The sequence below is a fragment of the Aythya marila genome (genome assembly GCF_965140915.1).
Source record: "Aythya marila genome assembly, chromosome: 3".
Classification (NCBI taxonomy): domain Eukaryota; kingdom Metazoa; phylum Chordata; class Aves; order Anseriformes; family Anatidae; genus Aythya; species Aythya marila.
The window spans coordinates 86,267,717-86,292,788 of NC_139044.1; the positions used below are offsets into that span (position 1 = coordinate 86,267,717).

The 25,072-nt window shown below is 38.4% G+C and overlaps 1 protein-coding gene across 4 annotated transcripts in view; it reads left to right on the forward strand.

Annotated features, from left to right (window-relative positions):
- Positions 1-7,508: 7,508 nt before the first annotated feature.
- FILIP1 (filamin A interacting protein 1) overlaps positions 7,509-25,072 on the forward strand; it is a 103,154-nt gene continuing 85,590 nt past the window's right edge. For 3 of the 4 annotated variants that reach the window (XM_082755603.1, XM_082755604.1, XM_082755605.1), the window contains exon 1: positions 7,509-7,916. The gene's annotated coding sequence lies outside the window, so the exon portion shown is untranslated. The remainder of the gene's footprint in view (positions 7,917-25,072) is intronic. The other variant, XM_082755606.1, reaches the window with a different exon arrangement.

The following is a 25,072-nucleotide window of genomic DNA, read 5'->3' on the forward strand; positions in this document are numbered from 1 at the left end:
TGTTAAAATTCTGCTATCTAAATTCTCTTGCTCTCTTCCCGTGGTCAATAAAAAAGGCAAAACAATTCTTTTCTAATGCACCCAAGTGAACTCTGCTCATAAAGAACTGTCCTCAACACTGCTGCTTAAAAACAAGGCATTCAAAAAGACTATTTCATTTTCGAGTATCACTGGCAAACTGTGTCTGCATGCAAATGAGTGGAACAGCAATTTAACTGAGCCTTCCTCATTATTGTTTACCAAATTCTTAAATAATAGGAAATAGAAAGGAGTGCTTCAGAAGACTCCTCTTCCAAGCACTCTGAAAGTAAAACCACAAAGTGTAATTTATGGCAAATGTACAGTGATACCTCAAGAACAAGGCCTGTTGTTTGCTGAGCAGTTTGATAGAAGTAAGCTGGCTTGCATGTATCTTCCTCTTCTTTATATTTCAAGCATCAGGTCTTTGATACTTTGTGGAGAATATAATCTTGGATTTCAAAGCCTTGCTTCCACCCCCTTGCAGAGATATTCTTCAAGCATGGATTTGTGCCTGACGCTAAATACTTTATCCCTTCCCTCTTATTTTCCTTAGTGCGTGCAATTTAGTCTTGCAAATGACTGTCTTTGAGAGGTGTATGTGGCCGCTTTGGTAACTGCACTGGAGACAGTTCTTCATGAAAAAGGTAGTTGGACTGTAATTTACGTCTGGAGTGCATTGGTGGCTCATCCCTGGGGCAAAATTAGGAAAGGCTGTTCCTGTCAGCTGACCCTTTCCTTGCTACAGAGGTCCAGGTGGGTACAAATTTTGAATCTCATGGGCTGCTTACATGTGTTTGAGCCACTCCTTTCTCCTCAGCAATTGAAGCTCTACAGATCCACAGATAATGTAGTAACAGTCTTGGGCTTCTGTGAACAAAATCTGTGGGAGTATTAATGATATAAGAGGCTTAGCTTAAAATGCCTTAAGTAAACTAGGTATGACCAGTCAGCACTTGACCTAACAGGTGTACGTGGAACTGAGCTGGTGAGAGAAAGCAGTGTGGTGTGGAAAATGCAACTACAGCCTGGGGATGTGCAGTGGAAGCAGCTTCCCTCAGCCCGCAGGAAACACAGCCAGGGAACAACGGTTGCTGCTGAAATGGCTGCAAGGAAAACAGCCCCTTCCTGGTCCTCTCCCACCGTCTCCCCTGAATTACCCCTAATGTGCAGATAGGTGGCACTGTGTTCTTGGAGATGTCAAAAGCAGAACTTCCCTCCTATGAGCAGCCAGGAGAGCATGGCACTGTTTGCAAGGACAGAGGTGCTGTTCTTGGCGATCGAGTCCTTGGGTGCTGCAGCTTTAATAATGCGTATCAGATTATTATTATTTTTTAATTAAATAAATACTTCTGGGCTACGTATTTCTTGTTAAATATTCATAGTTTACAAAGACTGCTATGTATCACCCCATACTGCTGCATTTCATTTGAAGATAATGCATTCATAGAGAGGGGAGAGTTCTGGTAAAAACTGCATCTACTGCAGAGGGATCTTACCAAGTTGTGATGATATCTGTACTGCTACACAATTGCAATGAGGGAATTACATCTGTTTGATAACGAGTTTTCCTACAAGCTGCTTGAACTAACGAAGGCAGTGCAGCAGAATTGAAGCCTTCTTAAAGACAAATGGCCAGGCCCTTCAGTGGTTGATCTGATCAGCTGTTGATCTGACAGTAACAAAGCTAGGGTTTTCTGGTTCACAGCTTGTTAGATTTTTGAAAAGCTTGAGATGCTAAGGGGGTTGAACACAGTTAAGCTGAACTGCAGGATAAGGATGTTTTACTTGGTCATCTTCCATTAAAAGTGTAAGTGAAGTTTGTGTTTGTTTCATTAAAAGCAAATGTTTATAAGATTTTTCACGTGTGCTACCAACAATTACCACTGGCAGTCGATACCTTCGTGTTTCTTTCCAAGTGTTTTTTCACATAAATTTGCTTCAGACTAGTAGTAAATGGAAGGTGAAATTTAGATTACATTACAGTAATTGGTAACAAATCTGTTGGATTCCCTTCAGGGATGAACAACACACAGACAAATCTTGAGAAAATACAGGACTACTGTTATTCAGTGGGATTATTCATGAAACATATTCTAGGTATCTTTTCATGGAAATATTTAATCCTCAAAATAGTATTCTATTTTTATCTAAATTTATCTGAATTTATCCATATTTATCTGATTGATAATCTTATGTCACAGGCTTACCCAGGTAGGGTGCTTGTTTAATTGCTTGATTATTTTTTAACAACTGTATGCAATTTGAGTGTGTCCTACCATAATATGCAAATATCTGCTAAGGGACAGTGAAAACTTCACGGAATTTAGTCTATAAGAGAGAAGGCTCAGAACCAACTTGATTTTTAATAACCTGCATAGGAAGAAATGGTTTAGAATTTCATTCTGTGATTCAAGGACATCTGTGCACTGTTTCCAAGGGGGTCACAGAAAAATCAGGATACGCAAGGTTAGCTCCTGTATACTTGAACTTTTTCTGCAGGTGTTTTAATCTCCACAGGAAATTTTTTAGGATTCCAGAAATTGAGAGAAGCTGAAGGCTACTGACTAGCCGTTGAATGGGCCGGGAGCTAACGTCAGCTAATAGCAAACTGGAAATAAATTGCAAAGTTTTGGTTTGCTTGAAATAGTAAGAGTAATTAGATGTTCTGGGTGCCCCATCCCTGCATATGTTCAAGGCTAGGCTGGATGGGGCTTTGAGCAACCTGGTCTAGTGGAAGGTGTTCCTGCCCATGGCAGGGGGTTGGAATTAGATGATCTTTAAGGTCCCTTCCAGTCCAAGCCATTCTGTGATTCCATGATTCTATGTTGAGTTGGCAGATTGTCCATATTTGCTTTATATAATCTTTCTGAAGGATGTGCTTTAATTCACTGCAAGTTGCTTCTTTGCTTGAGGAAAATTCCCCTGCCTTTCCTGTGTAGGAGGCAATATTAGATTATCAAAGTAGCTTATTCTGGCCTTAAAAGCAATTAATCCATGCTCAGCTCATTTTTATCAGTCTTTGAGCAAGTTACATACCACTCCTGGGGTGTGGCAGCGGAGCAAATAAGATGATTTGCTCTATTTCCAGAGACCTGACTTGGCACTTTCCTCCAGATTTAGGCTTCAGGCTGTCTCCATTTGACCCAGCTGTTAGCAAGTGCCAGGTTTTGGAGCTTCAGACTCAAGTGTCCAATTCTGATACAAATCTTATCACTATTTTTCCTGTCATTTGTCATAAACAGTGTTGAGCCCCTCTAAGTCTGATGGGCCATCTGACATTTTTGGTGTGGTTGTCTGTCTGACTGTAGTGATCTCAGAATTATGCCTATTTCATAATGAGAAGACTTATGAAATGCTGATATTTTTGTTGGCAAAATGCAAAAATATCAAATTTAAAACAACTGAAATGCCCAAGCATTTTAACACGTTTCTTTAATTAAAATATTTTTAAAAGAAATTATTTCTGAAGAAAAAAATATAGATCAAGACATCATATGAAGAAACAAAATGAAAGACACCCTATTTTTATCTCACTGATAAAGCATGAAAAACTGTTACAGGAAAGATTATAAAACTCCAGTAAGAGTTCCTGGAAATTTGTAGCTGTGGCAAGGATCTTATGTCACTGATTTTTTAGATATATGTGATGTGTTTACAACAAATAAAATTAAGATTAATGCAGATGTCAAACAAACAAACAAACAAACAAACAAAAAAAAAAACAACACAAAAAACAGGGAGTAAAAAGGTTTAAGGGAAATAAAAATAGCAGTGTTAATTACACAATTCACTTTTAAATTACACCTAGGAAAATAATTTATGTATCTGGGAAAATATTTGAATTGGGGGATATCACAAAGTTTTATTAGTTTAATTAGTTTGGCAAGATTATAAAACAGACAACTAAATGCAATCTATGAACTAGGTGGCAGAAATGTTTTATTCTTTGGTTCTAAAAAAGCAGGTGCTTGAGCTGAGGATATAGAAGATCTAATATCTAAAAAGCAATATCAGTTTTATGAGGTGACAATAGTATCTGGAAAAGCAGAAAAAAATACCTTGCCTTCTCAAAATATAAATCTGAGGGGATGCAGCCAAGATCAGGTTAATCAAAATATGATCAACCACCCTCCCTGCCAGTTACACTGTAAAGCTGAAACAAAGGTAAAAGTAGCAGCGCAATCTAAAATAATACTGCTTTTATGGGAGTGAACAAAAGTCTTATAAAACCAGGGTGTCAGAAGATCCTTCAAGCAAATAAAAAAATATTTTTTTTAGAAATTAAAATACTAATGACTCCTTACCCTTCAATGAAGAGCCTTCTGTACTCTTCAGTACACTTCAATGAGGAGCAAAGTAATGAATAACTGACTGTAGTTGCTCTCACAAAATTTTACCCATAGTAGAGCTTCTCTGAACATACATTTCTGAAGAAACCCTAAACCCACTTGGATAATTTGTTTCTGGTACATTGGGCCAGTTAATTATGATGTACAATATTTGAGAAGAGAAAAGGTATAAGGCACTGACTCTGGATTCCCCCATGGCTTTAGAGAATGAGATGAAGTTATTCACTGCAGTGATGGACAGTTGAAATAAAAATTATATAGTAATGCTATATACATTATATATATAGCATATATAAATATATAAATATATATAGTAATGTATATTTTCCAGAATGAGGTTATTTACAGATATTTTCAAGTCAGGTGGGACCCGTACAGTCAGAAGACATCTGTTTTGATCTTGTCAACAACTGCTGGTAATTTCTGCCTCAAACCACAGGTTTCTCTGGAGCAGCTCAGGACATATTTTCTGTTTCATATTTTCTTCTGTTTTCTAGTGAAGTTGGTACAGAGAAATAGGACAGTGTGAACATTGGCAATCCCTTTTCTACATTTGTGACTAACATGATATCCAAAGATGGCAACATGTCCTGAACTCTCTAGGGCTACATTTGGTCCCCTTTGTCTTGTGTGGCTCTGGCCTTTGGTGTTTTGTTGGAAACAATGCTGAGAGCTTCAGCTTTGGGAGTATTTACATTGGACTCCAGTATCCTGGCTGCTTAATTAGGAGATATCACACTTTATAGACTTAGTTGTAGGATGATGGTGTAAGTTGACGCTAAGACCTCATGTAGGATGTCAAACTAAAAAGTCTCTTCTGTGGTTCAGTTTCTTATCTTACTATTCTCCAGCCTTCCCAGCCTATGTTTTATAATTATAGTTTCTCTCAAAGCAGTAAGAAAAATACATACATACACATAACAATGTAAACCAATGTAAACCATTTTTATACCACACAAAGTTAGAAGTTTTACACTTTCAAGAATTGCACTGTTATCTATGCTGTAAGTGCTTGTATTTTCTTTGATTTCCATTTTTGCCATTTTTTTTCTTCTGAAATTCCCACTGTTTTATAGGAGAAATATTTATGGGGCACAGCTGGGGAGTATGATTGCAAGTGTAGAAGAATGAGCAGACTTGCATCAGCAGGCCACTGTTGAAACCCACCCACAAGGGCTGGCAGCAGAGATTGCCTCCTAAGAAGTTGCATTGTTTTCCACTCAGTGAATATGCCACTAACTAATGGGAGAGAAATGTTGAGAATCACTCAGTTTCTCTGAGATTTATGAGCTTAGTTAATTGTTTTCTTTGCCTAATTTGTTGTAGATGTTGTAGATAAAGTACTATTAATATTGACCTTTGAGCAAGAAGTTAAGGCCAGAATAGTCAAAAAGTTACTCATCTGCTTGGAATACCTCAATTTTGTACCATAGAACAAAATCACATGGTCTTTTTAGAATGTGGATGTACGTAACTCACTTCAGTTCAAAGTGGAAGTATGTAACACCATGCTTTGTGCCAATATATTATCTGTTCCTACAATAAACTTCCAAATAGCTGTTTCTATAAAATAGAGTGTTTATATTTTTGTACATTTTAGATACTCTGTCCAAGTTAAATATTTAAATGAACAACATGAAATTAGTATTTATTACTTGGTCTCCAAAATAAAATGTATTTGATACAATGGAAGCATTTGGGACATTTATAAATCTACCATCAACGTCTAAATATCAGTTACTTGACATAATACCTTGTATTTACTACATGTTCTCTTTATAAGCTCAGTGGGAATGGGAGTCTTCCTTCACTGTTCCTTCCTTGTTTAGAAAATATCACAGCTCAAGCAGAATGTAAGCCTGTCTCATTATGGAGATGGGTTTAGAGCACCAAGGTACAGCTAATACTACAGCTCCATCCCATGAGGGCTTGTGCTCACCCCTTGGCATCTCATATAGTTATACCCAGTTACATGTTGAAATCAGCACAAAGAGCACGATACCTCTCTGCTTCCCCCCTACTATCTGTGCAGTGACCCAGCATCACCAAAGGGTATTATGATTTGCGTGAATCTCCTGCTTTTTCTCTGAACGGATGACATGTCTCCAGGTACAAAAATGGATGCGTAATTTTTTAATTGTTTTTCTACCTTTTTCTTTCCTTTCTTCTTTCTTTCCTGCCTCTTCATCTAACCGTAGGTGAATATTGCAAATTGTCACTGGGGTAAAGCTTTCCAAGAGGCCCATTTTGCATTTCACTCTGAAGCACAGCTCGGGTCTGAACAGAGTTGTTAGGGTAAGAAATATTCTTTGCCAGAGACATTTCCAGGGGCTGTTCTGCCATGAATTGGTAGAACTTCACTCCAGAGTCTGAGACTGCGAAGTCTTTGGAGAACGTTGATATGTGGTGGTTTGTGGGCTGAAAAGCTGCCCAATGGTACTCCTGGTTGGTTGATTTGGAGACATGGCTTGGAATTAGCATCAAATAGATTCAGAAGCAAGTGTGGATACACAAAAACATATGCAACGTATCAAGTGATGTGTTCCTAATACTCCTTCTTGCCTGCTTCATATCAAGCAAATCAAGGTTTGTGTGGCTTTCCTTTTCTTCTTCAATGAGAGTTAGAGACAGAGTAGTGAAGCTCTTGGTCCTGGGGAAAAAGGTTGTATTTGGAATAAACATCACGCTGAAAACTTTCCAGCCTAAACCTTTCATTAATTTCCCTGTGTCATCTTAACAAATTTAAACTCTGTAAAAATTATGCTGCAAGAAGTTCTCCCCACGTGTAATTTTTCTTCAAGTGAAGTGCATACCTTTCAAATTATAAACTTCCTACATGTCCTAGGAAAATCCTCACTGTATAAATAATTGAACTCATCTGCTGTGAACACAAGTATTCTTTCTCTAGCGGTCTAAAATATATGCCTAAATACACATCTTGTTCTTAGTGCTTTAAATAGTAATTACTCCTGTGAAGTCACTGGAAGCCCTTAAAAGGATTTGACGGTTTCCTCGCAACCTTTCAGTGAATGTAGTAGCTGGGCTGTGCAGTGCTACATCCACTGATAATTCAGCAGCTGAGGAACTCAGCAAAGCCTGCTCCAAACTTCTCAGCTGTTGACAGGCTTGACTTGCTGAGAACACTGGTTAAATATAGCACAAGCGAGCTGAGCTCAACAAAGTCATTGCTGTAACACTGTGTGAAGAGACCAGAAGAGGGGAAATACAATCTGAGAACTAAACTGCCAAAGCCTAACACCACCTAGCAACAGTTGAAAAAACTTTTAAACAAAAGTCTGGGTGAGACACAGACAGAGTATACCTCCTACTTCTCCTGCCTGGGATTTCTGCGAGAAGCAACTCAGTCCTCTGTTCTCTACCCTATTTCCTTCATTCCTTCAGCTGCTGGTAGACCTTGAAAAGTGGGAAAAGTTTCTCTCTTTGTGTTCTCCTGGGCTGGATCAGGCTACTGCTGTGGTAGTACCGTGGGACAAGCTACTGCGATCTGGCAGTGTAAAGGATCTATTCCTAAGTTCTTGCTGACAGGTAAGACTGAGCTAACCACTCTAATGAATTCTTTTTACAAGTGAGATTCTTTGCTACTGATTATTGTCTGCTCCCTTCTATGAACAATCTTCTGCATGATTTGCAAACTTCAGTAGATAAAAGCTGAGATAAATGTCTTGGATGTTTAGTTTAATGCTTTCATCACAGAAAAACGTTGCTCAAATAACTTTTTCAGTTCTTAGAACAAGCACAATCAAGTAGCTAGTATTATTATTAAAAAAAAAAAAAGAAAAAAGTGTGTGGATTTTGACATGTATCTTGCTTATATCTGCTCACATGCTGACAGAGGACAAACCAAGATTTAAGAATAGAATACATATCACCCCTTACCAGCGATAGTTTAGCAGCTATTAAAAAACAGTGACGGCCTGTATGATATGTAAGAGGAAATAGCCGTTCAGTAACTGAATTCACTGCATAGTTTGTGACCTAGCATATTTGTACTTTTTGTGTCCTTAATAACTTTCAGTGCGCGGGCACACCTGGTACCTTTCGTACTACTCCAACAGCTCTTGGTTCTTCCTCTTGTACTTATTTATACCGAAAGAATATTAATCTGATTGATTGATTAGCTGCATAATCTGCATAATGCGACTTTCCTAAAAACTGACCTTATGTTTGTTATATCCAAGCGTGCTTGAGCTGGGTCATTTTTTTTTTTTTTTTAAGTGTTTGTTCCTTTCAGCAAAATTGTTGAGAAATAAGTTCTCAGATCTTCTACTGTGATACCACAACAGAAGCCTGTGTATCTGTTTGAATAACCTATGGTTTTGTAATGGTCATATAATTTATGACAGTAATTGCTCAGTATGATTTGCTTTGTCTAAACTAACAAAAGCTCTTTGGTCAATTGAAGAATGAGTTTCCCTAGGTCTTTTAAACCCATTTTCTTCAAACAAAATAAATTTGGTATCCATTAATTTTTAAAAGATGCACTGATTATGAATTCATCTGTAATATGAATTTAGTTATGAAAGCAACAATTTAAAAAATGCATTTAACACGTGCAAAAACCTTGTCTGCAGATTTATGTAGAATTGTCTCAGATGAAAAATATTTGTCCTAAGGAAGGGACTGATTGGGTCTATGTTGACTGTCTACACTGTTTGACACTCAGTCTGCGGACTCAGGGACTGCCTCAGGAAGCTGAGAAGGTCTTGCTTTAGCTAAATCATTCTAGGTTCACTGCTGCATGCTATGTAAATTACATCAATACCACATCTTAGCGATGATATGCTTGCAGATTGGATGAAACAAAATGCTCTGAAGCAACTTTGACCGGGTGGCTGAGAAAATAACTGCCTATGAAACAATAAGATAAATGAAGTATTAGGATGGAGAAAAATTCTTAAAAGCAAAAGTAATATAGTTTGCTTTTTATTTCATAGCAAGTGGCATCCTACTTAAGCACTAAATAGGAATATTTTTGGTGGCCATGATTTAATGTGATAATGATTACTGTGGAATTACTACAGCACTATGGTATCCCAAGTCTAAATCTCAAAAGGAAACTTTGCTATTACTTTTTAATGTAGACACATCCTGAGAAAGTTATTTTTTCATAAGAAAGCTGTACAATAAGAAATAAAGCTGAGACAAAGATTACTTATACAGTTTTTGTCATCTTGACATAAGAGTGAAAGTTACTGTTTCTTATTTTCATTGAATTCATTGGCAAATAAGAAAAACTGTGGAGAAATGTCAAACTTGACCCTTTGAATACATGTGAATGACAAAATATGGGAAATATGCTAGTTACTGACTGCTTTTTGGTTTCAGTAGTTGCTCAGCATAATATACAATTTAAAAATTTTAGTTTTCTTGTGGAATTTATGTTTAGCAAAGTTTTTAAATGCAAAGGGGAAATTTATTAGGCTCAAAATTTTATCAAATGAAGAAACTTTGGAACAGTCTGATAGTGAATTCTAACACATGGAGTTGTGGTTTTACATACATCTGTCTTCCTCTCCATTTCAAAATGGAGAAGGAGGCTAAAATTACTCTTCTCAACAGGTGTCCACAAAGAGGCTCTGAGATTTTCCAATCAGATCTCTGGAATATGCAATGTGGCTATTCAACAGATGGTTTCATTTTTGAAGAATAGCCAATTCTACTAATGATTACAGTGAAACCAAGCTCAATTTTATATCAAATCAAAAAGTAATTTAGGTTTTGGCAATATTCTCCTTTGTAGAGATTTTCTTGGAAGACAAGCATGCTCATTTATTTCCCCTCTTCTATATTATTTTGATTTTGTTTATATTCCCATAGCCGTGGAAAATGAATGATACTGTTCATGGTGCTAAAGACTGTGTATCCCTGCTAATCTGAATCCACTTCCAGACTCTGCCTGTGGCTCATTCTTCCACCTTCATTATAGCAATATTATAATTTACGACCTCTTTTAGCCAATCTAGTCACAGTTAAAGTCGTAATCTTAACTGAGTATCTTGTCATCACCCCCATCTTTCAATCTCTTTATAGAACGTCTGGTTCTTTTTAACACCAGATTTAACACAAGACTTGAAGTTCATCTTCAAGGCTCGTCATGGTTCTGCCCCTGCCTATATCTGCTGTGATTTACCCTTACTCCTCCCACTTGTATTTGGTGGACAATTAATCACAACTGTGGTGTTAACTGGTCCATCCTCTGTGCCACAGGTTTCAGTAAGCTTGAGACTGATCTAGTGAATAAATTCTCTATTGTGCCTCTCAGTGTAGCACCTGGTGCTACTGTCACATAAAGACTAAACTTCTCTACAAACCAAGCTAGGCTGACTGATGTAGAACTCCTGAAGTTGTGTTTCCTGGTGGCAGTTTGAAAATAAGCACAAGTATGTCAGAAAATCTCTACTTTTTCTAACATCTCCTGTTTTGGTCCTCTGGATCACAACTTTGCCAGTGTAGTCATTTCCATACCGAAATCTTTTTACTGATATAGGTGTATCAGTAAAACTCCTGCTGATAGGAATTCTGTTGGCACAAAAATGTGTGTCACAGTTGCACTGAAGCAGAGGCCAAGTGTATGCCACTGAATTCAAAGTAAGTTTTCCTTAAAGTTTAATAAGATCAGGTCTTAGTGTTCAATAATTAATAGACAAATTTCCAGTCCCCTCAAGAGCATTTGCCAAAAGACATCATCTATATTCCTGTCCATATTTTTTTTCTCAAGAGACATCTTACTTTTTCTCTCATTTCCTGTTTCTTCCCTTCCTTTCTCAAGGAGCTACTGTTGCAGTTTGCCATACTGTTGTAATACATAATCTGAATCTGGGGGAGGGATTTTGCCCTACTGCATATCTGAAATGCCATTTGGAGAAACAGTTATAATGTGTTTGAAGAAGCCAGATGAAACAAGACAAACTAGAAAGAACTCCATCTACTGATACTTCCTATTTCAACAAAAATATTTAGTATTTAAAACCTGAGATAAGAACTGAAATTGAGAAGAATAAAAATGTGCATGTGACAAGATAATGTTATCTACTACATAGAAAAGTTTAAATGTTTCTTTGTAAGAAGCACAAGTGCTTGTACTTTTCGGTTTCACCATCACATTCTGGTGGCTGTCTTTTTAGCTTTTTCTCTCTTCTGTCAGTGTTTCCTGCTGAAGGTTGTTTCCTGATTTTATACATAATGCCAGAAAATTTCAGAGGTCACTTGTCATGTAAAACAGACAAGAGAAGTCAGAATTATCTAGGGCATGAAAGTTATTCTTGATACTGGATCTAATAATTAATATTTCTTAACTTCTCTTTTTCTCACTTAGTAGCTAGTATTTGTACAAAGTTAGTGTTACTAGGAAAAAAAAAAAAAAGGCATTTATAGCACAGTCCTTTAATTATTCTTTGAGGTACTGGCATCCAAAGGACAGGAACAATTGTACCTGTTTCCTGTTGACGAGAGGCTATGAGAGTCTCTAATGTTGCAGGTTGTACGAAGCCTAATGTATTTGTGAAATTCATGGCTCTAATGAATTACATAGTGTTCTTTTTTTTTAATCCAAGATGGCTTTGCCCTATCACTCTCATTCTGCTTTGGCTGAACTATGAATCTTTTCTCCAAGTAAAGCATGCAAATGCTAAATACAAAGGTGATATGTAAAATTACATAGATTGTGATTGCCTCTAAAATGGTTTACACACTTTGCAATTACAGAGAATGAAACAATTCCTACCATTAAAGGCATATATCCTAAAAGCACAATTATGTGTCATTTTGGAATTATTCTTCTAAAGATACACAGCTGTTAAAATACATGATATATCCAGGACTGTTTAGAGGGTGGTGTTATTAAGGTAATGAAGTAGTATTTCCACTTTTTTTCTTCCTTCCCAGTTAACAGAAAATCGCTGTATGTGGTATAATATAAATAAAATAAATAAATTAAAAAAAAAGAATTCCAACATCCACTTCCTTAATTTTACAGCTCTACAAGAGCTGAAGCTTAATCATAAAAGTGCATACGTGTGTGCACGTGTGCATGCCTTTTGTGAGAGCAGAAATGTTTTTTGGCATTACAGAATGCATTGCTGAAGGAGTGGGACAAACACATGCGAAGTACAGGGAAATGGGCTGGAGCCTGTACTTTTTCCCTTAAATGGGCAACCCGTCTAGTTGCCGTTAGCTGACACAACCAAAGGGGTGTGTGAATCTAAAAGATTGCTGTACGATGTCCAAATAAGTTTCATTTCAGAGATGATAAAACTGCAATTAAAACCTTGATCATTTATTATGTGAACAGACTCATCCAGATAGAAAGCAATGGGGTTTCAGAAAAAAAGCAAACATCTCACTGGATTAGCAAAAAAATGTTTTGAGTTTGATTTATATACTTTAACAGCTCTTTAATACAGTAAGGATTGCTTTTTTTGCTTTTCCTTTTTGGGGAAATGGTGTCAAAGTGTATAATGTTTTGTGATTTATGTTGTTCAAAAATTTGTTCCACTGCATGTGCAAAAGTAATATTTTTGGAAGCTAAATCCGCTTTCTATCTGAAGTCCAGAGGGGCTTATAGGTTGGGGAGGTGCAGGGAGTTATCTAACTAGTGCATTATGGCTGTGGGTAGCAAGAGCTACAACTTTGCTAACAAACTTTTAAAAATTGAGAAAAAGTAGAATTACTGTAATAACAGGGAACTTTTAGGAACTGGTTTTAAGGCTGCTTCTTTAAAAAAAAAAAAATAAAAAAGTAAAGGAAAATGAAATGTCATGTGTCCTTGGTAAAAGAATTTTCATTAGAGTTTATCAGACTGCTTGCATTTTTCAGAAAATATAAACCAAATGAATGCAACGGAAAGCAGGAGACTCTTAACATCAGTGTAATCGAACTGCTGCCAACTTGCCTTGTTTATCTAAGAGATCTCTGTGAAAATAAGGTCTTTCCCACACATGCATGAGTCATAGGATGTAATGGGGCTAAGCAGGCTTGCTTCAAGCTTTCTAATGCACACATATCTAAACTAACCTGTTTTAGTGCCTGTTCCTGTAACTAAATGAGATCTAGCCAGACAACAGGAAGGGAGAAGTGGTGGTGAGTTCATGATGCTATTTCAGTGCAATAACCTGAATGCTTAAGGAAACGATGCAATTTCCATTTATTGGGAAAATTACAGTTACTGTGACAACAAATATACACTAAAGAAAACATACACGATTTATCCTCAAGTTCAAATTTGTGAAAATAGTAGATAGGATATTCATAAAACCTCATACTATCCGGTTATATGACTCAAAGTATATTCTTACTTTTAAAATATATAATTCAGATTCTTGGAAAAAATACTCATTTAAAAACCGTAAGCAAGAACATACATGAAAGGGTGGCAAGACACACGTGGCTAACCACGATTGGTTCAGTGTTGAGCTGACAAAAATAATAAAAAAAATTAGGCATATACTTGTCCCACATATTTAATCACAAACCATTTTGGATCTAAATTTTAAGGTAAAGTTTACAGGAGGTCTTCTGTTATATCTCAAATTTCCCACTTTTATTATTCCACAAGGACTTACATAATAAAAGAAACCTGAATCGTATTTCAGTAGGTAAGGATTTCAATTCCTCAATCTGATTAAAAAAAAAAAGAAAAAAATTAACATTCTGATTTTTGACTTTGGGCAGTAGGCAGAAGGAAGGGAACCATGACCATGCTGGATGCCCTCAAGCATGTCAAACAGCACAGAACAAGATGTCCCTTCTGCACAGAGCGACACACATGGCACCAGACCTTCTGAGTGCCAGGGAAACCATGCTGGTATGAGGCAGCTGGCAGTGGGAACCACTGTTGCTTTGAGTGGCAGAATCCAAAAAAATGGAATCCAAGTGACAAGAGATATCACATTGCAAACAGTAAAAGATGGAGTCACAGCTGAATGTCCTCTGAATGGAAGCTGCCACTTACAGGATTCCAGGACCAGAATTTCAGTATAAGGAACTGCCAGAAGCCATCCAGTCTCACTCAAAGCAGGGCTAAGCTCTAGAGTTTGATCAGGTTGCTCAGGGCTTTGATTATTTTCAGTTATCTTAAGTACTTTCAGGTCTCACATCCGGTTAGGTTCACAAAGTTTTGAACATGGCTAGCTGAGTAATATTTTGCTGGTGATCACAATGACTGTATTCGTATCCATGTGCTGTAATACAAGATGACTGGAGAGACGGTTGAAAATAACATAAATCATGGTCCTTTGGTTGACGCTTTCAGAATTGCAGAAGATGAAATATCTGTTTTGTTGTTGTTGTTGTTTGTTTTGTTTTGTTTTGTTTTGTTTTGTTATGTTTGCTGTGGTATATCCTTAAATAAGCATAATAAGAACCAAAAATTTCATTTGTAATTTGCTGCACTAGTTTATATCAGCTAATAAAATGTACACTCCTCCTTCTCCAGGACACATTCTGTTTCAAAGCTGAACATTTAGAATTATGCCATTAAGATGACATCTTTCTGCAAATGAATTCTGAAAAAATGTTAAGTATACTTCATCGTTATATTTTCAGCTAGTCCAGTAAACTGAAAGGCTGGCATAGAGATAGTAAAGAATAAGCAATAAGGAAGGAAAACAGAGATTTTGAGGAAGGAAACCCTGGAGACTGCTCCCAGCTGCTGAGTTCACTTTTCTTACTGAAAATCTCTTTCCAATGGTATCCTAATCAGGAGCATAGAGCAATACACTTATGGCAAACAAGATTCCTAGGTGGACTTCTGGTTAACCTGGGACAAACTTAGGCTCTTTTTGGTCTAGAAGTTGTGGAAGCATCTCTACCTGGTGGTGATTACTGTAGCATAAAGCAAAGGCAAAGCAGTGGTCTTGTGGAACTCAAGGGGATGGGACAAGCAGTCTTACCATACAGGATTTCTCACACTTATGGTGCCTTTCTCATACCTAGAAACAGGTATTCTGTTTCTCTTTAGAGGGATCAGCAAGTAATATTCCTAAAACTGGATGCTGGAACTAGAATTTTGCCATCATCAGTAGAGATGAGTGAAAAAAGCCAAAGGAATTCTCACTGCCAGTGTTGTGCAGAGGTCTTGGATCCCACTGTGTTTGACTAGAGCAAACTCAGCACTTGCTACAGAGAAGAACTTGAGCTAATATCACACGCACACACAGAGGTCATACATATTACCCTTGGAGCTTCTTAAATACAGGCTGCCCAAATACAACCATAGGGGTTAAGCTAGTGAGAAAGCTACTGTGATGTAGGAAGATGGGACCATGCTCTGAAAGACACCAGAGTGAACTAGGACAGACAAGAAGTGTTTCAGCACAAGGCCAGCAAGCATAATCTTTTAAAGCTTAGGGCATCTAAATCACGTGTTAACCAGATAATAGCATCTTTAATTACCCTGCCCTAAATCCATATGGCCAGTGGTTTTAAAAGTAGTTTATGAGTTGGAGAAAAAATTAACTAAATTGATTTTCCTACTTTCAGAGAACTTTCCTACTTTCTTAACCGCAACATTATTTTGTCTTAAAGAGGATAGGTTTAGATTATGCACTGGGAAGAAATTCTTCACTCAAGGGGTAGTGAGGCACTGGCACAGAGAAGCTGTGGATGTCCCATCCCTGGAGGTGCTCAAAGCCATGCTCGATGGGGCCTCGGCCAACCTGATCTAGTGGGTGGCATCCCTGCCTGTGGCAGGGGAGTTGGAGTTAGTTGGTCCATAAGTCCCTTCCAACCCAAGCCATCCTATGATCCTATGATTCTATGATTATGTGATTTTGGAACAGCTTTTATGAGAAAGATGGAGGGGCTACAATATTAATAGCTTTGAGACAGAATTGGTCTATTTGTAAATGGAAATGCAGCATGGGATTGTTCTGGTACATGAGGGCCCAGAAGGACATGTTCAGGGCCCACTCTGTGAACGTGAAAGTTGCCTGGTTATGGAAAAACAAATTCCCCAAAGTAATACCAGTTTCTTGTCCCTGCTATGAGCCACATGACCTATATCTCCATGGTTCTCTGAGAACTGAAGTACCAGAAAAATATGTGATGCTAGCTATGGACAGTGTAGTACATTTATCCTTAGCTCCAGTAGTACAAAGGAAACACAGGAATGTATCAGGAATAAACTGAATAATCTATGAAAGTGTTCAGTGAATACCCTGAACGTAACACAACAGTTTGTAGCAGCTTCTTAATAAATAAGCAGAGCAGGAACACCAATTCTGCAGGCCACTGCTGTCAGCTCAAAAAATTCCTCTAAGGCAGTAGCAAGTACCTAAGCATGTGGCAAACATGACTGCACACAAGGAGAGTTAATTTAGATACCTCCAGCATTAGTTATATAAACAAAGACTAAATCGCACTGCAGGGAATAGACTGTAGGAGTGACAGGACATCTGATTGATTACTTATTAATGAGAAACACTGGTAAATTCATGTTTCATGTCCGAAATATTTGTGTCATGTTTTAATTTTGTTGTTTATCCCTTTCAGGTAGTTTTGCTTATCCTTTTCAGGTGTTAGGTACATACCGTCGGGAGAGGAAGGCTGGTTAAATGGCTAGCTTTCATGTCAGTGACTCCTTGTACAACTCCCAGCAAGCTATTTACTTCTATACTTTTAATAACACCTGGGATGTTACAAGGATAAATATAGCAGTGACTTTGACACCCTGAGATGTTGCAGTATTGAACATCATGTCAACAGCTTTGAATAAGGAGATTTAAATAGCCTTCCTTGGAAACCAGATTCTACTGGGAGAAGTAGGAATAGCAGTTGAATTTATCTGAGTGACAATAATATGTATTTTTAGAGGAGCTCTCCAGAGGGAGGAAGCATAGCTGTGCCCTGACTTGTGGGTAGAAAGCAATTAGCTATACGCAGCAGAAAAAGGAAAGAGAAGGACCAGGGTTGTGACCAGGAAGCTATGAGGAGAAAAGCATGCCAAAATAGGAGCCAAACTAGTGTCAATACTAAGAGGCTTCAAGAAAAAGAAAACCATTCCCTCAGATTCAGTTGTACCACAAGTAATCCACCGGGCAGAGAAGCTGCTGTCAGCTCCTGGGGGTGTTATTTTGCTAAGAACTGCTACGGAGCTAAAGGTAACAGAAGTCCCCATGAGTACTAGTGGTATTGGTGGTGGTCTGTTTGCTTTTTTTGTGTCAAAAGGAGGGGGCAGAAAGTGCTCAGAACAAGCAGCCTGGTACAAGAGGGAGGGTGCTGAGGGAAAAAAAAAAAAAAAACAATTCGGTGGGAAAATTTTGGTGCCTTTGAGGGAAGGGTTGGATATTTGGGGAAACACTGTTTGGCATGTAGCTATCTCAAATCAGCTAGTGGTGGGGCATCCCCAGAGCAGCCATGGGGATAAGGACAGGCCCCACTGACCGATTGTACTGGCTGGAGGAAGAGAGAGCTCCTGGAAAACAGGAGCAGCCTGCGCTGCTGCCTGGCTCCTGTAGGCCCAGCAAGCAGTTTGGGTCTCCAGGCCTGCCCAGTTGGCCAAAGCAATGGTAGCAGCTCAAAGGGCTCTCTCAGCAGCTGGCATTTTCAATAAGGACTTACTCTAGGAATTAGGTCATCATTATAGATTCAGCTTTAATTAAAAACAGAGAAAAAATAGAAGAAAAACAAACAAACAAAAACAAGCACCACATCCTTCACAGCTTCAAGAGTTGAAGGCTACAAGCTCAAGATCTGACACCAGAAGGCCTCTAAAAAGTTTCCACGATGTATTGCTTTAAAATCTCCTGAACCCATGGCTTTGCAAGCTTGACTCAAAACTTTGTACAAGCACAATCAGCAATACCATTAGACAGGGGAATGAGTTTGGGAGCAGGAAGGAGTCCAACACTCATCTATTTGCCATGGCACACATGAGGCAGGCCAAGGTTTGCAGGCACAGCTGCCAAAACACAGCAGAAGGCTGCCACACTGTGCCCTGCCTTGGTGTAATGGCAGCAGCAACTGTGACAAAGGGCCCAAAGCTGCTCCAGAGAGAGGCAGGAGGTCTGACATTATTTATTAGTTTACTTGAGAGCCTTCCCATGGAGGGAAAGACTTGGGTAATAAATTGCCTTTCCATAGATTTCGTAAAAGGAAGATCAGGTCTTTATTGTAAGAGCTTCCTCTGATAGAACTAAAAGGTGCAAAACATGGAAGTCCAAAAAACCTCCACATACCTGGAAGGACTGGAGGGACAGGGGCTCAACTGCATCGTATGCCCTGCTCTGCCCCAAGCAGCAGTGGCAGCTCTAGTCCTCCCCTGGGACAAGATGTGGGGAAAGGTTGCGGGAATAGAAGAAAGCACAGCTACCAAGAAATGGGGAAGAGTGAAAAATGAAAGTTTCCTGGGTTGGTTGTATTAACCTGCAAGAGTGGGGAGTGGAAAAGAAAAGAAATCAGCAGCACCCTTTACAGGATCCCCAGCTATCTTTAGGAAAACAGTTATTTTCTCTCAATGTTTCTGGTGGTAAAAACATTTTAAGGTCTGCAAAAATGCTAGGAAGCTATATATGTACCGTAGTGCTGTTCAGAAATGGAGCAGCGTTTCAGCAACTGCTTTATTGTTGTGGTGAGGGGAGCTCCTCCCCACATGCATGAAAACAGCACCCATGCTCTTACAAGGCTGTTATAGAGCCATCACCACTCTTCAACACACCATGTGTCCAGAAGGTTTGTTTAAAGGTCTACAGTAAATTGCATCATATCAGTTTTTCATTTGTTTGTTTGTTTTCTGAATTTTGTGGGTTTTGTTTTAGTCTCTTGTGTATGTTTTTTTCTTCTTCTTTTTTTTTTTTTTTTTTTTTTTGGGGGGGGGGGGGTGGTTGTGGGGGTGGTTTGTTTTGTTTTGTTTTGTTTTTCCTTTTATAGAGAAAGAACAAAGTAAAACCCGCAGGGTTTTGGACCTATTGTCCCAAGGCTGAGCCTAGTATCTAATCTCTAAACTCCCCTGGAAAGCCTACTTCATTCCTGTTTTCCTGGTGTTCAAACAAGGGACTCTGAGAAACAGACAGCCAGTAACTTCGTTTCAGGGTGGTCATTTGGTTGCTTCTTGAATCAGGCAGCTTGAGATGCTTGAAAACAACTCCGTGTATCTCCCCCAGAGGATACATATACATCACATCTCTGATGTGTCTAAGCTCTCTTGGCCTCCGTCCAGGAACATCCAGATTTCCTGACTCATGGCAATGTACCCTGTCTGGTTGTACTTCATTAGCAGCAGTTCAAAAATCAGAACAGCATTATGCCGTTGCATAAGTTTTTCCAAGCAGTAAACAATAACACCCCGCCACAAGCTTTATTACATTTATCTTGGAATTCAGGATCCTGAAGAGACTGCAGCTTATTATTTTCTTTAATCATTACCCAAAAAGACTGTGAGATGTTATCTTTTAATAAATATTTTCAGGATAGATACGTATCTATTAACGAAATGTTCTGAAAAGGAAGAAAAAATCCTACAGAAGCTACAATAAGATAAGGACTTTTCTTCCAAATGAGAAATGTGGTTATGATTTTATATTATTGTATCAATATTGTTGTCATATCAGCACTTATGTACTAAAACAGTGTGGGCAAATTTTGGGATACAGAAGCTGACAATAATTACTAGGAAAAAAATGCGTTGTGTAGGCGTAGTAACATACCTCGCAATAAGTCCCATTCTAAATAGATCTTTACTTGCGTTTCAAGCTTTTGTTTTGAACATTTTAAAAGCAGGAGCATTATCAACTGGCTCAAAGCAGGCTTGAAAATAAATAGTCTACGGCTATTAATGGGGTTCATTAAAAGAAAACTCTGTCTGACTCGAAGGTCTATTTTGGAGCTACGATTGCTCCACTCCCCTGCTTGTGGCATGATGCAGCTGCTCTTTCTTTAATATTTTTGCTGACAGCTACAGCTGACAGATAACATTTCAGTTCACCCCAACATCAACCCTATCTGAAGGCTCCCTTACTTAGGCTGAAAATGCTGGCTTCCTCATGGCTTTACCTGCATCACAGCACGACTGTGTGACTATGAAATTAGTCATACCACTCATTTGTAATGGGGCACATATAGATAGATGGTAACACACTAAAAAATAGGTTCAGGGAGCAAGGTGCAAAGACCAGAGAACCTGAGTGGGTTCAGTGAGAAGGGGACACAGGAATAAAGTAGCCAGTGCTTTACAATGCAGTCAGTCTTTAAAAGGCTGCAGTTAAGAGTTTTATTTTTATGAAATACCAGAGGAGACAGGAGTTTTCTAGCCAAGGGAGAACACCCTGGTGTTCATGTAGTCAAAGTGTGAGAGGATTTCCCAGCCTCGGGGCAGGCACAGCTCCAGCCTGGGTGAGCATTATGGCTGCAGCCAGGCCATGTTCTGGGGAAGTGCACCACGACTGCTGATGGTGCAGCAACAGCTTCTCATCTTTCCCTTGCTTCATCTCCCCTCCCACGCTCTAAGAAAATATGCTTCTTGATCTGGGAATAAAAATAATAATGCATACATAGACATGCAATATGTCAATTGCTATTTGTTGCCATACATTAGTTGTTGCCATATATATATATAATTGAAGTAGTTTTTTATATTCATTACCATTGTTAATACAAAACATATTTTCTCCATCTTAATGCATAATCTGCTAGAAAACAAACTTTGATTTCTGAGTTCATAAAAGTTTTTGGGTAGTAATCACTCAGTAGTACCGTGATGCACACAAAATGAACTTTTCACAAATGTAACACCTTTCCTCCTAGACAAAAATAAAAAATAAATTATTTGCAAGAGTTCTGCCCTTGAGCCTCCAGAGATGTAAGAGAGGGGAAGAAGAAAGTAGAAGATAGATTTGAGAAGCAGACAGCAAGTAAGAGAGAGGCACAGACAGAATGGTGGGAGGGAGATACTGTTCAGTTAGTCCTTTAAAGGATTCCCAGAAAAAATAATTATGATTAAGTCTATGTATATCTTTGTACTATTTGGATTGATGGTTGAACCTAAAAATAAATAAATGCTTTGCTATATTTTTTCAGGATTTGCAATGAAACACATTAGTTTTTGTTTGCTTTAAATATTTTACCAGACAGCAAAATACTGTTTTTCTTATGGGACTCTTCTAGCAAAATTTAAAGAACAGGAAGACAAGTGGGAGTTTGGAACCATGAAAAAAAAAAACACAAAGCAACCCACAAAGGAAAAGGTTAGGATACTTACTATGAGATAGGGATTAAATCACAGTCCTCCACCTCCCAGGAAAATACTTTAAATGTGAGTTATTCTGGGATGACTGCTTCATTCTCTGCATAGAAAATTTTTCTACTTTATATGAAATACTTAAATATTTACTGGAGCAAGAGCAGACACTTGGGGAGACTCAAAGTTAAATGCAACATCATAGAGTTTTCCTTACTCCATGCGACTCAATACTCAGTCATGTCAAATACCTGGTTTGAATCATGTGGACTATTTGAACAACAGTTTCTTTCTGTATAGTAAGAACTTTAAACAGTACTTGGCCTTGAAAGGGAATAGGGACTAGTGAAAGAAGAGGACAGAAAACATTTTCTTACCAGTTTTCAGCCTCACTCTGATAGTACCTCTGGCTACCTGTGACTTCAGTGTGGGAAAAAAAAAATCAGACATAGCAAAAGGAACTGTTTCTTACACCGTATTTTCATTTATTTTCTCTGAAACTACATACTGAATTTAACCCGAATCTCCTTCAGAGTACTCAGAACCATAGTTTTAGGTGGGATGAGTTGTTTACTAGAAGATATCACCCAACATTTCAGCTGCAGCATCTACTCAGGCTATTCTGCTCCCAGTCCCCCTGCAGTGTGAATCCTCATGCAGGTGCTCTGGCTTTTCTCTAGGCCATGGGAACTGACTCGACATTAGAAAATTTGGAGATTAACTTCATATTACCATTTCTCTCCATAGATATAAGAAGAAAGCACAAGCCATCACTGAAAAAAAAAAAATCTACCAGTACAAATAAATAATACTGTGTCATTGTGCAATCAACAAAGCAATAAAACCTAGGTTTCCTGAGCCACTGTGAATCCAGTGGTGACAATAGATTATGAAGCCTGTGACAATCTAAGAAATATATACAGTATGTAGTGTTGAGTTTTAGTTTTGGTTTATTCTAAATCTCTTCTTTGGTACAATCTTTTTTTTTCCACAGGCTTATCAAGGGTGGTAAAACCGTAGCATTTTTTCATGCAGTTTGCTCAGTCCATCGGAATCTTTGAGACTCTAACTGAAGAGTAGTGTTGCATCTATGCAACTCCTAAAATGAAAACATTTATTTATTTATTTATTTTATGGAAATAAAGCCTTTCTTAAACAGCTTGCATTAAAGCTTCATTGTATTTTAATAGGTCAGAATTCTCAAGGACATTGCAGAAAAATCTGGCAGAGCGTCAGATAGGTTCATCTTAAAAATGCTGTCATAGAGCATTGCAGGCAGGAAAACATAAATTGCAGGTTTTTTGCTTGTTTGTTTGTTTGTTTGTTTGTTTGTTTTTTGTTTTTTAAATATATATATGTTCTGGGTGCTGCCAAAATAGGTCATTTGCAGATCAAATAAAGGAAAAAACTTAGTAAGCTTGGCTGAAATTGCTATAAGGAATATTCAGACATTTCTAAGGGCATCTGAAAATGTACTGTCTGTGTCAGCTCACCAATCTCTAAACTGTCTCCTTTTCTCATGTACTCTCTAAGAAATCATGAAATCCACTGAGAATAAGATAGTGAATGTGAGAACAGACACTGTTTCTGATGTTGCCTTTACAAATGAAAATATTTGAAAATATGAACTGTGTCAACAAAAGCTGTGTCTTTATTTTAGCATTTTAAAATTATTATTTTATTTTATTTTGAACACGGAAGGGAATGCTTTTGTTGATAAGCAGTCTTATGTACACAGCTAGATACATTCTCAATCTCATCTGTTTAATTCTAGCAAGAGAATTAGTTGATCTAAGTCAACTGCTTGAGTTGTTTTATCTTAAATTTTCTGTGTGAGTCCTTCCTTAAAGTCATGGGAAATATGGAAAAATCAGGATGTTCCATCCAAATACTTCTGTGAGGCTTACAAAGATTTCTCTGACCTAGAAAATAATCTGAAACTCTGTTAACAAAGGCATTTAAAGGATTTCTATTAGTCTCTGTTTTGTCATAATGCTAGCAAAATGTAGCTAATCATCTCTGAATTAGCAAGAGATAAAAATTTGAAGTATAAATGTGAGCAGATATGAAGCTATATTAAAAGCCATGTATGCCAATTGACTTGCAATGATGTTAAGCTGGGACTTAGAAGAGCATAAATATTACAGAGCAAACTTATAGCAAGACGTCTATCTAAGTTTGCCTGACAATTTTCATTAAAATATCTACTATTGTATGAAACAGTTGCTTACAACTTTGCCAAACTTCAGTTGTTCAGGCTGGACGTCTGGCTGAGTCTGAATTGTTTTTGGAAGTTCCAACTAAAATGCTTCAAGCATTTCCAAGAATGAGATGAGAAAAAAAAATGTTGTTTGCCCATGTTAAAACAATCCCACAACCATTTTGCTGAAGTTTTAATGTCTGCATGTTCCAGAGCAATCTACTGAGGTTCAGCTGGGGTACTGCTCAATGGCAAGGAACTGACTCTTGCCATCCCTGCGAAACTTATGCCAGGCTAAGAGCCACTGAAAAAAAGCATTTCACAAAGGTCACCTGGTAGAGATTGGTAGCTAAATTCTCTGAATAGCCTGAGTATGCTGATGCCATTCCAGTTGCTCACACCTCACCTGTTGCAGCTGCCCTGTGCACATGCCATTCACAGAAAGCACACCCATCTCAGGGCTACAGGGCTAAACAGTGCCCTTCCCACTACTGAAGCCACAGTGCAAGAACTGAGGTGATGGATCTTGTTCCTTCTGTTTCAACAATTCTTCCTCAGCACAGCTTGTGACACAGTGGGGAGGAAAAAAAAAGTGTGGATGGCATGATTACCCTTGCCACTGGGAAGGGAGAGTGGGGAGGAACAGTATTGTGACAAAAGATACAAGCAATTCTAAGCTCTGTCAGAGAAGAGAACAATAATATTTTTTAAGATTTTGTACCCGTCAGTCAGGATCTCTTTTAGTGATCATCCACCTTTTTAGGTATCATCCACCACCTTTGCCATGGGATGGAAACACTGTACAAATATGCTTTTATTGGCAATTTATTTGGGTCTTCAACTGACTGATTCAGAATCAACAGTATCTCGGTTCATGTCTCACTGTGGTCAGAGCTTTGTCATTGCTCTCTTTGGCACTCACCACTGCCCACCAAGCTGAACATCCCTCTGGGTCCACCTTGACTGACCTGCCAGCTATGAGCTCTAGAAGTGCTCTTCTCCATTTCTTCTCCAACAGCTGCAGCAGCTCAGAGCCCAGCATCACCCATCTGCATGGCACCACATTTCCCTGCAAGGCTGTCTTCTCAATTCTCCCCTTTGGATTTGGGCATGGGGCATGCTCCCAAGGTGATTTGCTTAGCCTGTTTCACTTGTGTAGAAGTAGCTATGGCAGCTGCCATTCCCATATTTTGCCATGCCCACTGTTCTCCTTCTCTCTGCTGTGCTCCCCCTCAGGAATTCACTCCATCTGACTGTACCATCTGTCTCAGCACTTCTCATTTTCTTGCCCCCCTCTCAAAAACCAGGGCT